This window comes from Sturnus vulgaris, chromosome 3, assembly GCF_052056855.1.
Source record: "Sturnus vulgaris isolate bStuVul1 chromosome 3, bStuVul1.hap1, whole genome shotgun sequence".
Taxonomy (NCBI): Eukaryota; Metazoa; Chordata; class Aves; order Passeriformes; family Sturnidae; genus Sturnus; species Sturnus vulgaris.
Genome location: NC_142245.1, coordinates 31,438,291 through 31,452,436, shown reverse-complemented (window position 1 = coordinate 31,452,436; position 14,146 = coordinate 31,438,291). Strand labels below are relative to the sequence as shown.

Here is a 14,146-nt window from a genome sequence, read left to right as displayed (position 1 = left end):
ATAACCCTACTCAGGTCAATATTTAGCCCTTAGATGATGCTGACTGATTCCATTCCTAGCAAGGTACCCTAAGTCACCAGATAAGCTTTGTCCATCTCAGAGAGTGCTTGTTTCTTCCCACAAGATTTGCTATCCTTTTATCTACAGAGATGAAGTACCTGCAAACCCCAATATTACAGCTCAACTGTTCTGCTCCTGGAGCAGAGAAAATAACAGATGAGAAGACAATTGCTAGAAGAGAAAGAGAGGTGGCCACGCCAGAAGTTATATAAAAGAACATCAGGAAAATAAACTGGGAGAAGATCCTCCCTGAAAAATATATCTCTGGCTGTTTCTCCTCCGTTTTTCAGCTTTTGGTTTCATAAGAAGGAGCTTGAGGCTGCTTCTTCCTCTTGGCACAGGATACTGCGCCTAAACCAGTGAGACCTCTGTTAGGTTGGGCAATGTAAACACTCCCTTGCAGAGGTTTTCTCATCCTTCAAGCAGCATCTCTGTCCTGCAGGACTCTTCCACAGGGCTATGAAAAGGAAACTAAATAAAAGTAAAGGGCCACTTTCTTTGATTAAAGCCAGGTTTCCCTTAGGGAAAAATTCCCTTAGGCTGTTACATTTGACAGAAGAAATTCCATTTATTACTAAGTTGCATAGATTAATGACATGCACGGTACTTTTGGAAAGCATCCTCATTCCTTTAAAACTTCCCAGTATATCCAAATAATACATATTCAGCCATATCTGGACTAGATGCAGTCTTTCAAAATGCTCCCCTCTAGCCAAAAGCTCTCTTCAGCCAAATTGAAGGACCAGCTTTTATTTTGTATTAAAGAACTCAAATACCATTCTTCTGGTATACATCCACACCTTACCTGAGGGGGTTAGTCCCAGCAGCAGCCTGAAGCCTAGGACTATACATCCAAAGCACCCCTATAAATGACTTGAATCGTCTATATAGATGACTCATCCTGAATTCAGTCCTGTCCACCTTTCCAAGATACAATGCTAGTGCCTTGTGTGGAAGGACTTGGACCATCTCATCTGTCTAATCAATTATGTGATGTTGCTACAGGGCACAAGTGAGGACAGCAGAACCAAGCATCGTGCTCTGGGGTCTCTGTATCCACCTGGCTTTTAGCACCTGTACGTGTTCCTTTTCTCCCTCCTCCACATAACCTGGGCTGAGCAGCTGAATTAGCCCAGAAGTAGCCCAAGGCAGTGATCGAACAGGCTAGACAGCCAGTGCAGTTGGCTTCGTTCAGGGCATTGAGATTAGTCATTAGCTGGTCATGATGGTCAGCAAGAACTGGCCAGTGCACTACAGAGGATTTTAACCCAGTGTTCAAGCACCAGCAGGTGCTTTGGTGAACTAATGGTCTCATTGAGAAAAGCAAGTCCTGGCCCCTCCTGTTTTTTAGAGCAGCATGCTTATTTTAAATTCAAACCTGCTGTCTTTTTCTGCTCCTCTTTTTCTATTGCTAAAAATGGGTTTATGACAGATCTTGATGGATACGAATTGTCTGCCATATGTTGTTTCCTTTCCTGACTGTTATCTCCATATGTCAAATGTACTTGGATCTGATGATCTCCATACAAATGATAACAAAACAAACAGACAAGGAGAGGCCAGACTACAGGGGAAACAGAATCTCTACCGGAGAGCTGAAACACCAGCAGACAGCCTTTCTACGGGAGACTGTACAGTTTACATGCTGTCACTCAAAACCAGTGACTCCTTCTAGGCACTCTCACACGTTAGTTGCTGTGTGCTAAGACGGGATGTGTTCAAGGGGAAATTCCCTGGGGATCCACCACCAAGCTTAGGATATACAGAGTAGTGAGAGACATAATAAATAAGGTTTGTTTTTCCTCCAGCATAACTAGTGCCCAGCTTTTATAGTTTGGGGGTTTTTTCCTGGTAAATTGCATAAATTATCAGAAGTGCCCCAAGTGACTTAAATTTACCAAATATTTGATCTATTAAGTCCCTTAGTTAAGAAAAATTGATCTCTTCTCTCTTACAGTCACTTCTTTTCTCCTTCATTTTCTTCTTACCATATTGCCATTTTTTGGGTGTCTTTGAGACTTCTCTCAGTCTCCAAGAGATCCAATAGAATGTGTATTTAGAAAACACAGGATTATAAACACCTCATAATAAAAGATAGTGCAAGGTTGGAATCCTACCATGTTGTCCCTAATTACTTTTTTCTAATGGTCCCAATTCTGCTTTCCTAGAACAGGTGCAGGAATTGCTGCTCATCTTTCAGGCTGTTCCCCCCTGCAATGGGCATCTGTGGACATGGGAGTAGTTGGCCTCGCCAAAGTCTCCTTGTCACATCTGTTGAAGAGGACAGGATATTCCAGGAAGACTGGTGACCCTGAGGACAGGTGAAGCCTTGCTCCACAGTACTTTTCTCTCTGTGATGGGAGCCTTCTCTGAGGCAACACAGATCCAGAGTCATGTTGTGCAGTCCATGTGACCACATTGCATCACTGTAAAGGAATCATCTTTCCAATGGGAAGCATATCTGCAGCCCTGCCTCCTTCCTTCTGTGCCCAAATTTTCCTCAAGAGGGCATGACACAGTGCCTTTCTTCCTGGCTAAATCCAGAAGGAAAGAAATTGTTCTTTACAGGCCAAGATAAATTTGTGTAGTTCCTGAGAAAGAACCCACCAGGAAGGTAAAATTTACAAATCGTATTTCAGGTATGATAGGTTTTGACTTCCTCAAGTCTGACATCTCTGAATCCTTCTTTTCTTTCTTTCTTCCCCTCACAGTTATTGCCCTGCTGAGCTGCTCAAGAAGGAAAGCACAGTGTTGGAGATCTTCCCAAGGTTAGAGGAGACACCTTTCACTTTAACAAATGACAGTCTCCATCTGGTTAGCATCCCTCTCATGTGTCTGTAACAGATACAGGCAGAATTGATTATCTTTACTTCAGGCCTACTAATTAAAGCCCTGCTCTGATGTAATGGTATCACTAAAATTTCCACTTAGGTCATCTGTGTTTTTCTATTTTTTTTTTTCAAGACAGAGAAGATTATATTTAAGGGAGTAAATTTTTTTAAGGGAGACCAGCAAAGAAATGAAAGGGAATAATGAGTCTAAACAACCAACACAAAGGAATTTTAAGACCTAGAATAATTCAGGTTGGAAGAGATTTTAGGAATCAATCTAAACGAACCACAAGCTCAAAATCATCTTCAAAAGCAGTCAGGTTGTTGAGGGCCCTGTTCAACAGTTTAGGAAATTGTCAAGGGTGGTGATGCTGCAGCCTCACTGGAGACATGTTCCAGTGCTGGGTTGCACAGCTTACAGGCTAATACGACAACCTAATAAAGGGATTTGTGGCTGGTATCTGTCTCAAGCTATCCTTTCAAGGCAAAACATGGAAAGCAGACTGGTTATGGCTGGTATTTGCTTGGGGGTCAGCACCTATTCAAGAAAACTTTAGGGCCCAGAAGAGGGGCTGGAAAATTGGTGTTTCAAGCTTTCATTCAACTACAAAGCACATCAAAGGATGCTAACTTCTCGGGAAGTGTAACTCAGCCTGTGCAGCCATTTGGTGAGCAGAGAGGAGAAAAAAAGGTCTGTAACAATTTGCGTTGAAGAGCTGCTCTTGTGAGCCCAACACTTCCCAGCACATCCTTCCTCAGAGGACTGGCCACAGTGCTCTTCAAAACCAAGAGAGTTTAGGGACTCACTTATCATTCATCATGCTACCAATGTTTTCATTAGTCTTCCAGTGTTACACAGACCTGCTTTGCTAGATAATGTGGCTGCAGCAAATTTCCTTCCATCTGTCCCACCTTCTTTTCCAGGACTCTATTGAGAGATCCAGGTCCACAGTACACTCAGTGGGGCAGTCACAGAGGGTACACAGGCAGATATGAGCAGCAATGAGCAATCCAGATTAGAGGAACAACAAACCAGGTTATGCCAGCTTCAGTGCCAAAGTGGATGCATTAAAACTGTGGTCTGAGTGCTGAGCCACTGCTGAAAAAGGTCTCACTGGAATGAGTGCTGATGCTTGTGTGAGCAGTCAGGCACATGAAATATACTGAATCCTTCAAGAAATACCTCTTTCTAAAACTCAGGTTACCACTTGCTAGTTTGAGTAATAAACAGAGGTCAGAGTTTCCCTGTAGCTTCTGGGTGATCCCCTCACTTCATAAACCTTGTCACTATTTGCTCTAGTGACAATGGTGGTTCCTCAGACCTTTCTCATTGAAGGAAAGGAGATTGCAGCAGGCCTTTGAATAGTCAGGGAAGGCTGAGATGTTTCTAAGAAGTTTCAATACATATGTAGTTTATTTGTCAAATTTACTAACACCTAAGATAAAAAGCTTGCTGTTGGCTCAGGCCAATACTAAGCAGACTGGTTGGGTTGCCTGTCTTCTACTTTTTGGTTGTTACTGCTGGTGTATTTAGAATATAAAAAAAAAATTTAAAGTGTGTCTTTTGAGCTAGCTGAAACATAAGTTTATCCAAACAGAGTGAATAGACAGAACAACATGCTTGCACACACTGCAGATTTTCTTTGAGTAATTCCTGAACCGACCTGTCAAGCCTGAAATTTCAGTATTTAGCAGTAAAGTTCAAACTTGCTAAAATTCAAAATTTCTGGGCCACTTGCTCATAGGCCCCAGAAGTGCTCTTCTTGGAAGTACAATATAAGTAAAGAAAAAACAGATAGTGTACATAAATCAATCTAAATTCAAGAAAAATTACCCTGGGAAATTTTTCTTACCCATACAGCTTTCCAGGACTCTGGCCTTCTGACTGTGCTTTGACAGGTGCTCTGAAAGCAGCAACCAGTTAAGCAAAAGGCATTGGGATATGAGAAGGGCTCATAAGGGATCACTTTGAGTGGACTGTGACCACCCCAGCATTAGGGCTGAAAGACAGCAACAATTTCAGACCTTCCTTCAGCACAGCCCCAGTTATCAGAAGTCTGTCTGTCTATAAGGATTTACATAGTAAATAACTCCTAGTTTTGTCTCTGACCATTAAGTACCAGTATTACTGCCCTTGGGGAGCACTTAATGTCTCTATATATTTTCATTTCACATCATTTTGCACCGGTTCTTTAGAAATGCAATTTCATGCATTGCTTTGTTTCAGTCAATACCATCTAGACAAATTGAAGTCACTACATATACAAGCTCCTTAAAAGTAATAATGCCCTGTGATGAAAAGAAAATATTTGACTGCTTCATATGCTTCAACAGGAAAGACTTGAAAGGACCACTACCAACATCAGACAACCTCACCATTTAGTTTTATATTTCAAGAATTTGATTATGTTTTGTTGTCAAACTCTTGTAGCTCTATTCAGTACTGTTTTTATCAATATACAGTGCACTTCAAAGCTGCTGGTGTAATTGCTTCTGTTTAGATGATGCCCTTTAATCAACACAAGATCTTGCACTACAGACAGCATATGTGGAACTCCTAGAAAGGCTTCCAAGCCAGAGCCTTCACAGGCTCTGAAAAAATAGGCATCTCTGTGATTGGAAAATAATAGAAATCATAAAGCTTCCCTAATTAGTACATTCAGTTTTGGTGCCATCTAAAGACTGAAGCATGTAAGTTTAAAATTAATTCTACAAGACAGAGAGGAACTGTGCACTGTAGTGCACAAGCAGAACCAGGAAAGATGAGAGAGGAGGAAATGGAACAGCAAAACGACCATGGCACTAATGATTATGGCTAATAACAAGATGTTGCAAGAGCTAAATTGTCCAGAGAAAGAGACAGAGTATATGTGTGTGTGCACGTGCGTATGCGAGAGCATGGGACTTGAATCAAAAGGATGAACTCCCAAACATCAGTGGAGCTGAGCAATTTTTTAATATAAATAACTTCTTAAATGAAGTTTATCTTATAGTTTATTTAGTCATTGCAAAATGTCTGTTCACAGCTTTGAGATTTTTTTTTCTGAAATTAATTCACCATTTGAAGTTGTATCTGAAAACCTGTTAATTAATTCAAGTGATCTATAGTTCATCCACAAAGTGTTTTTGGAAAAATTCAGTACCTAAAATTGTGCTGGTTTTGTATAGATTTCTAGATAGATTAATATGCTTCTCTACCCCTAGCTGCTGTGCCTCATTAATTGCTAACACTGGTTTTCAAAGGCGGAATCTATTGCAAATTTAAAATTCACTGTCTGAAAAAAAAATCACACATCAGCTAAAATTAATGGTAAAATGTAAAGGATGAAATTTTTCCTTTTTCTAAAATTTCTGTGGGCACATATGTTCCTGGGAACTCTGGCCTCCAGCTTCCCTTGGGAGAACATGGCAGGGACAATGATAACAACGTCCCAAAACAACAGAGGGCTTGCAAACATCACAGCAAAGGACTAGAGAACTCAGCTTGTGGGAAAAGCAGCAGTTTGAGCCTACATCTCTTGACATGAGACACATTTCAGACAAATGTTTTGCAAAAATTGAAGAGGTATCCCAAGCAAGGACAATCCCAGCAAGTTCATTTGGAATCAGAAATGTTGGTGGCAAGTTAATTAAAGGAGTCCCTGAAATTCTTGATATTTCTATAGCTTTACTGAGTGGAGGAATCCTGAGTTTAGGTGGTACATTTCTTTGCACAAATGAAGGATGGTCACATCCCATCCTGCTAAACCAGTACATCTCTAAATCCCCCAATATTTAGGATAATGACAGATACTACAGCACGTGACTGCTGCTGCTGAAGTTTAATTTTATTAAGTGATATCTAAGGAGGACAAAGTAACTTCCTGCATGTATTTGAAGATCAGAGTTGAAAAAGGGCATTGTAAATGGCACCTAAATATAACAATGTCTGTGTGGTGCTACGCAAGTCAGAGGATCTGACGCAGTGAGGACTCACATATGCCATACATCTTAAATATATTACAGGTGAGTTCCCTGATTCAGCTGCTCAGATGGATATAAAATGTGAAGTATAATTTAAAAAAAAAAAAAAGAGTTTCTAATAGTGCAATCTACCAAGCCAAGGGACAGAATTGCCAGAAAAGGGGTATAACCCACAATTTTGAGATACAGACATTCAGTTTGATAGCTGCTCTGCCCAGAGGCAGCTAGAGGGAAGGTGATTCAGTCTTTTCCATGTATAGCTATGATTTTCTAGCAGGCAGTGTTAGGGAAAAAACAAAACTTCTGTTTTCCTGAGGGTAAAATTATCTACTCTTTCAAATTCATTTCTATGGCAACATCAATGACTCCCAGAGAATGGGACAGCATGTTCTCCACTCCACTTTGTGCTCTGTCTTCAGACAACTCTTCTGCTTGGCACCTCCTTCTGGTACTTGTTGCTTCCTTGTCAATGGCAAACCTACATCCATCACTGCTGCTGTAGGTTATGGCATTAGGCTAGACTCTGAAATCCATGGAGGCAGGACTGACAACAGGCAGTAATTTAAATTAATTGAGATTTCCCTCCTCGTTTGGAAACAACTCAGGGAAAACATAAACCTTGTCATATTTGAAAGACAGCTTAATTCTGCACTCCTGAATGAGACATGACTGAGTCTTAATCCCACTGAGTGAAACTTGACCTGTTTGTATTATGGGTTTATTATTATCTCTGATATTTCTCCCACTCCAAATCCTATGTGCATAATTTACATGGGATTTTTAAATGGCAAAGCAAAATCCATTTGGAGAGACATTTTCCCATTTTAATAACATTTTCACACATATCAGCTAAGTCAGTCACTGTTGCAAGCTCAGCCTCTCTTTTCTGCAGTGATCAAAATTAAATGCCAGCTGATCTCCTGGGAGGCTACAGACTGAGCCCAGCACAGCAAGATGCTGTGGTAGGTACTGATGCACTTGGTGAATCCCATCACTACTTATTCATGTATTTAGCAGTAATTCAACACCACATTCTTACGGAAATCACAGGATCCTAGTCCAGCAATTTTTCCTGAAGGAGTTTCCTTATAGTCTGAGAGTTCAAACCACCTCACACAACTGTCAAGTTAGAACTTACCTCCACAGTGGATCAGGTGAAGAAGTGGCCCTGAAGTTAACACAGGAGTGTAGAGGTAAAGATGGGAGGTCTTTCCTATCAGGAACTAAGAAGCAGATGTCAAATTCAGGCTTTGCTCTTGTTTGGACTACTCAATTATAAACCTTCTGTTTTTCAAGAAGGAGCAGCATATAACTTCCTTTATTTCTCCTCCCCACAGAACAAGTCTCTTCCTGTCTGGTGGAAGGAATTGAAAGGACACCTGGAAACACCAGAGTGAAACCTCCCTAAGTCATGTTCAGCACTGCCTGACTTAACCAGAGCTGGCCAGGGTTCATAAAAAATAAACACTGGGGACTCTTAGCACCAGCCGTGTCTTTTTACAGGTAAGGTCCTTCTTCCTAAGTGCTATGATCACATATATCATGCTCATTTCCTAAGGATAATAGCCCATAACACCAAACAATTTTGGAACCTGTACCATCAAGACCTATGCATTTGAATTGACAGTATATACATGTTCTTCTGAGGACACCAGAGGAAAACAGCTTCACTTGCAGAAGCAGGAAATACTCTCACATAAAGGTTCTTCCACAGTTACTACCTCCTCTCATGCCCCAAGAATATCTGTCTTCTTAATAATCTGAGCCTGAGCCCCTTCACTTCTATAACAGAGAGCATTTGCTGTGAGAGCAATCTTTAAGGAAGGGTCACCCAGACCCTTATTTCAGAAAAAAAAAAATACGAACAAAACCCAAATGTGCAAGATCACTGTATAATAAAAGACTTTTCATTCTTTCTGAGGTATGAAATGGATCAGAGGTCACACAAGTGTTTTAATTGTGAGTGCATGCTGAATCCTTTGTCATCCATTATGTGCTGCAGTTATAGGTGATCATAGGACACCCAGAATTATTGAGGGTGCAAACTGGCACTGTTATAGTTCCTACTTGGGCTCAGATTTTGAAAAACTAAATTTTGCTTGCAGGTTGCAAGTGAACAAAGTCATGGGAAATGCTATTTTATACCTAGTAGCTTTCTAACTATATGCCAGTTTTGTTGCATGAGGATTGTGCTCATTCTCAGTAATCCTGTCTTTAGACAAGAGGCAGAAGAACTAAGGAAATGTGCTACCATGTTTAAGCATTTGCTAGTAACATTCTGTGATTGGGACTATTATAGCATCAGAGCTAGTCTTGCTTTGCACCTTGCACAAGGCATTCATGCTTGAACAAAGAACATACAAAATGCTACTCTTTGGATTTGGCAGCATGCTATAGGCACTTGGCACAAGCATAAATTTCAGTGTAAAGTGCAAGGCAACAAAGAATCCAATCTCATTCACTCCACAAAGAAAAGAGGGAAAAGAAAGAAGAGTATTTTGCACTTACCTAATGATAAAATTTGCCGGGCTGAAGAGCCTTTTTTTTTTTTTTAACGTTCCTATCAGCCTTGCTTTTAAAATTGAAAGAATGGTAGCTGAAGGCAACTAATAGCATACAGGGTCAATCTCAGCAGTGGGATTTGAATAAGGAGATGAAAGAAGTCTAAAGGGAATGAAATCCCCAGACATAGAACTATGATCCTTTTGGGAATCATTCCCATAGGGCCACTTAGCAACAGGCCACCATCCAAGCACAACACCCCTGAGAGCAGAAGAAAAACTTTCTTCTTTGTATCTTGCCCTCTCAGTTGAAAATAATGTTTTCAGCTTATTCCCTGGGGAGTCAGAGGCTCATCAGGAAGAAATAAAGCTGGCCAGTCTGGGAGTGATTGTGTCTCATGCTCTGCAAAGGCACACATTTCTCTTATCCCCAGGAAGAAAATTGCCTCATTTTATATTCAGATTCAAATGTACTGAAATTATAAGCAGTAGAATAATTACGTTCAACATGACACACTAGATCTGACCTTAATAAGAGAGCCTGGTGTCCTTAGCTGTTATGGGACAAGCTCCTTCCATTTGCAGACCTGGGGATGGTTTCCACATTCTTCCTCCAGTAAAAATAAGTTGTGTGCTTCTTGCATCATGTCCACGTGCTCTGTGTGACCCAAGGGTTAAAGCAGTAGCTCATTCAGTTCTGTTGTGTCTGAGTGCTGGCTTGGCCAGTGCCACTAACATAGATAGAAAGAAAGTAAACTTTTACTTAGAGACAGTAATGCACACAGCTGTGGAGTTATTTTTAACCATTATTTGTTTGGTTGTGAATTTTACCAATGCTAGAAGGAGCAATGACACGATGAATTTGCCATGAATGTCGATGGCTCCACTGGAGTAAGAACATACCTCGTTCACAAAGGTATTTGGTATCAAAACCAGTCACAAACCAAAATCTACCAGCTTATTCACTTCTGACCTTGAGGTCCTATTGGTACTCCAGTGCTAACCCCTGTAGCCGTGGAAAGGGGTTTTAACCCTTTAAGTGCAGCAGAAATAAGATGCACAGCTACATGGTCGTCTTTCATGATAGAAAGAGATAAGTTTATTCAGAAACACACTTGGTTTTATAGCCTGACTCGCAATTCCAAGAGTAGAGAAAAGATGATTGGTTCAGAGAGAAGACACCCCATTCCCAGGGCCTGGTCATGTACCACAACAGGTGTTTTATCTTTGTTATTAATTTATTTTTATTTTGACCAAATTATCACCCTGGGAGAAATTCTTCCTAGCCTTGACCTGGACCAGCTTATCGGCTGGGAACAGAGCTGAAAAGCTCCAGCCTGGAATATTTTTCAGGCTGTAATTTTCTTACTGTCTCAATATGTCCTACAACCCCCCACATCTCTGCCAGTGCTGCTCAGCCATGATCCACATGCCCACTCATTTTTCTGACAGGATAGGTGTAGCACAAACCATGGCACCAGTTGGAATGGCTTGCCCTTGTTTGGAAACCTCCCTGTACTTACAGTGGAAAGCTGCAGGATGGGAGGGAGCGGGAGGAACAGATCTGTCCAGGACATATCCTTTGGAACCTGCAGATGTGGTTTTTAGTCCCTCTTTTCCTTGGGGATCAGTTAATCAAAAGTACCTAAGAGATGAAAAATCAACACATCAGTTTTCTCCTCAGTAACAGGAGCAGCTGGAGAGAAATGTGTGGATATAACTTAGATCTAATGACTATGTGCCAATTCTACTCCCTGGAGAGGTGCATGCATGAAAATTTGGTTAAGAGCTTGCCCCCCCCCCTCCCTTTCCCTGATAGACAAGGAATTAAGGGTTTTGCAAGAAAATAGCAGAAAACAGGTTATTAAAGTGCTTCCTTCTAGAATTTATGCAAACATTGCTTATTAGCAGTTGAGTTTTCCATATAATTTCTGATTTCTTCAAACCCTGAATTGCCACTTACTAAGTGTAAAAGGAGGCACTCTAGCATTTCCTTCACAGGAATACTGGAAGGATAACACTGCAAATGCTTGAAAGGTGTTCAGAAGCTGTGGGTGTAGATGTTGTAGAATATGAGGAAATACAAAAAGAACTTTAAAGACACTTTTTAAAGTGTCTTTGCTGGGAAATTGCATATGTATGCACCAGACTAGGAGACTTGGAGGAAAGACATCTGTATTGTTTTCCCAAGTCTGTCCTTGGTCTTCCAGGTGATAGTCGAAAAAACACTTTTCTTCTCAGTACATCCATCTCTCCAGCCATAGTATGGGAACAATACTACTGACCTTACTGAGGAGCTGAGGAGGTTGGGAAATCTGAATTCACTCACTTGCAGAATGCTTCACGATGTGCACCACAGATCATCGGCTAGAATTAACAGTGTCATTGTCCTGGTGCAACCCCTCAGCTGATTTTGAGTCTCTCATATTTCAGTGTTAAAGCAAGGAATGCAAAAGTCAATCTTGCTTTAACCATCCTTGAGCAAACTACCTGTGCTTTCTGATGTACACACCTTGGGAAAGGACGACATTGCACACTGTAGCCCTTGTGTCAAGGACAACCACACAACACAAGGTTGCCTCTGCAACAGTGACAAGCCATAGCACCTCTTGCATGAAGCCCCATCCTTGTGCAGTGAGCTCTACAAAACAAACCACAAACAAAAACATAGGCTACAAGAGAACCCAAAACCTCTCTTGTACCTTTGTCCTCCAGAGCTTCCCTGGCTCACCTGGCAGAAGTTCCTTAGTGACTATGATCTGCCTTTGAGAGCATGGCAGGACAGCAGATGCCTCATGGCAGTTTGTCACTCAGCATTACAAATCAGGGACTTGTGTTCCCTTCCCTATAGAAAGCCTCTGACAGTAATTTTCCAAGCTTTAGTGTACTCTTTGTCTCCGAGGAAGATCCACAATCTGAAGTTGGAGAGGGTCCCCTGCACGGTAGGAGCTGGTCAGTGCCCTGCTGCTTCCCAATGACAGGGATTTTGCTCCTTGTCCTATTTCTCATGGCCTCAGCATTTATAGTCTGTAGCCTCCTATACATCCTGCTCTTTGCAGTGCCACCATGAAAATGTCTGTATAAATGTGGATTTCAATAGCCATTATACTCCCAGCAGCAGCAATTGCGTTCGGTACCTCAGAGCCTGCTAATCTGTAGTAGTCATGAGGTTACTTATCTCCTGCTCTTTTCAAATACCTCAGCAGCGGATACAAAAGGGAAATGGCAGGAGCTATTCTTCTCTGTAGTCTGAGAGGGTTTTTTTCCTCTTTCTCTTCTTCCTTTTTTTTTTTTTATGGTGTACTGTTGCTACATTACCAAGCATCACATTCAAAATCCAATGGCAAAGTTTGCAAGAGAGATAAGAGATGAAAATCTCCCAAATTTCTGCTAGTGTAAAGCTCTCAGCCCACAAGGGCAGCAAGCTGCAGGTTCCAGAGTGTTTAGCTGTCAGCTAATTAAAGCACTGTGATCTGAGAGCTTTGAAAGATTTAGTTCAGATCTTCCTTGGGGTCATTTTTAGCTGCACTACCTATTTACTGATGAATCCTCAGCTCCAGCCTACAGGTGTTGAGCTACAAAGGATGTTTGGAGAGGGGTGCTCGTAGCCATGGACTTAGGCATTGTTAAAAGGCAAATAGAGATGTGGATCCACAGAGACTTCTAGTGATGATAACGAGAGCTAAAAATGTGCAAAGAAAAAGAAGTATGAAAAAAATTATCATTTGGATTGGATTTAGAATGCTGTTGCTATGCCTCTTATGGTGAAGAATTTGAGTTGCCCATTCACTTAATATCTACCACTGCTGACATCCGAAGCTGAAGCCATTTCAGCAACTAAAAACTCTCTCTGAGAGCTAGTCCTCATCCTTTCTTATGTCCCTAGGCGGAGTGTCACAGAGTATGAGAACACTGGGAGATCTCACTGTGTGGCCAACTGTGACTGAAACAAGGCCACAAGAAAAAGCATTGAGGCACAAGCTCCATGATTAACCAGCTAGGTTGGACATATTGTTTAATAAAACCGAGGAAAATCCTCTAATGTGGGATGAAGTATCCCAGACAAGATCAGAGCTCTGCCAAGTGGAAATCCAGCTGTGGAGCTGGGTCTACAAGAACAAAGGAAGGTAACTGGACTTGCACTTCCAAGCATACTTGAGCAGAGCTAGGTGCTGCAAATGAAGAAGAATAGAGGCAACTAAGGTAAGACATAGAGTATAACAGATATGAAGGAATGAGGAGGATGCTGAAGGTGCCTAGCAAAGAGCCCTAAAAGATGGGGATGACCTGGTTCTCATGAGGAGATGGTAATAATACAACTTTATTTTCTGCTTATAGAAATTAAGAAACTTAACAGTTCTTTCAGTTCAACTTTAATAATTTGGTAATCAAGAGACCCTTAGTCAATGCACAATAATGAAATTTTCATATTAGTTATCCCTAACTCACGCTTTGGAACAAAGGGATAGAACAGGATTTTCTTCTATCCTACTGCCCAGGGTTCCAGAAAATTCAGTAAAGGACAGTGTTGAGCTCTTTGGAAAGTATCTTTATTGCCTACTGGATTTCTGCAGGCACAGTCATATATAAAAATAAAAAAGACAAGGCAAAATAAAAGCAAAGAACAAGGCCTGGCAATCTAAGATAAACTGTGCTCCTTTTGCTATTGATCACCTGAACCCTGCGCTTTCATTCTTAGTCAAATTGGAGAGAGAAATAACTTAAGGATTTCAGAGAAAATAGGCCAAATATGGTATACCTGAAAAAATACTTATCTCAAAAACCATGGGC

The 14,146-nt window shown here is 41.1% G+C and overlaps 1 long non-coding RNA gene across 1 annotated transcript in view; it reads right to left on the bottom strand.

Annotated features, from left to right (window-relative positions):
• The window catches only part of LOC148224263 (uncharacterized), a 35,209-nt gene extending 24,135 nt beyond the window's left edge, over positions 1 to 11,074 (bottom strand). Inside the window, exons 1-2 of the long non-coding RNA XR_015802851.1 lie at positions 10,879 to 11,074; positions 9,883 to 10,086 (exon numbers count right to left, since the gene is read on the bottom strand). This is a non-coding gene — a long non-coding RNA (uncharacterized LOC148224263). The remainder of the gene's footprint in view (positions 1 to 9,882; positions 10,087 to 10,878) is intronic.
• Positions 11,075 to 14,146: the final 3,072 nt, after the last annotated feature.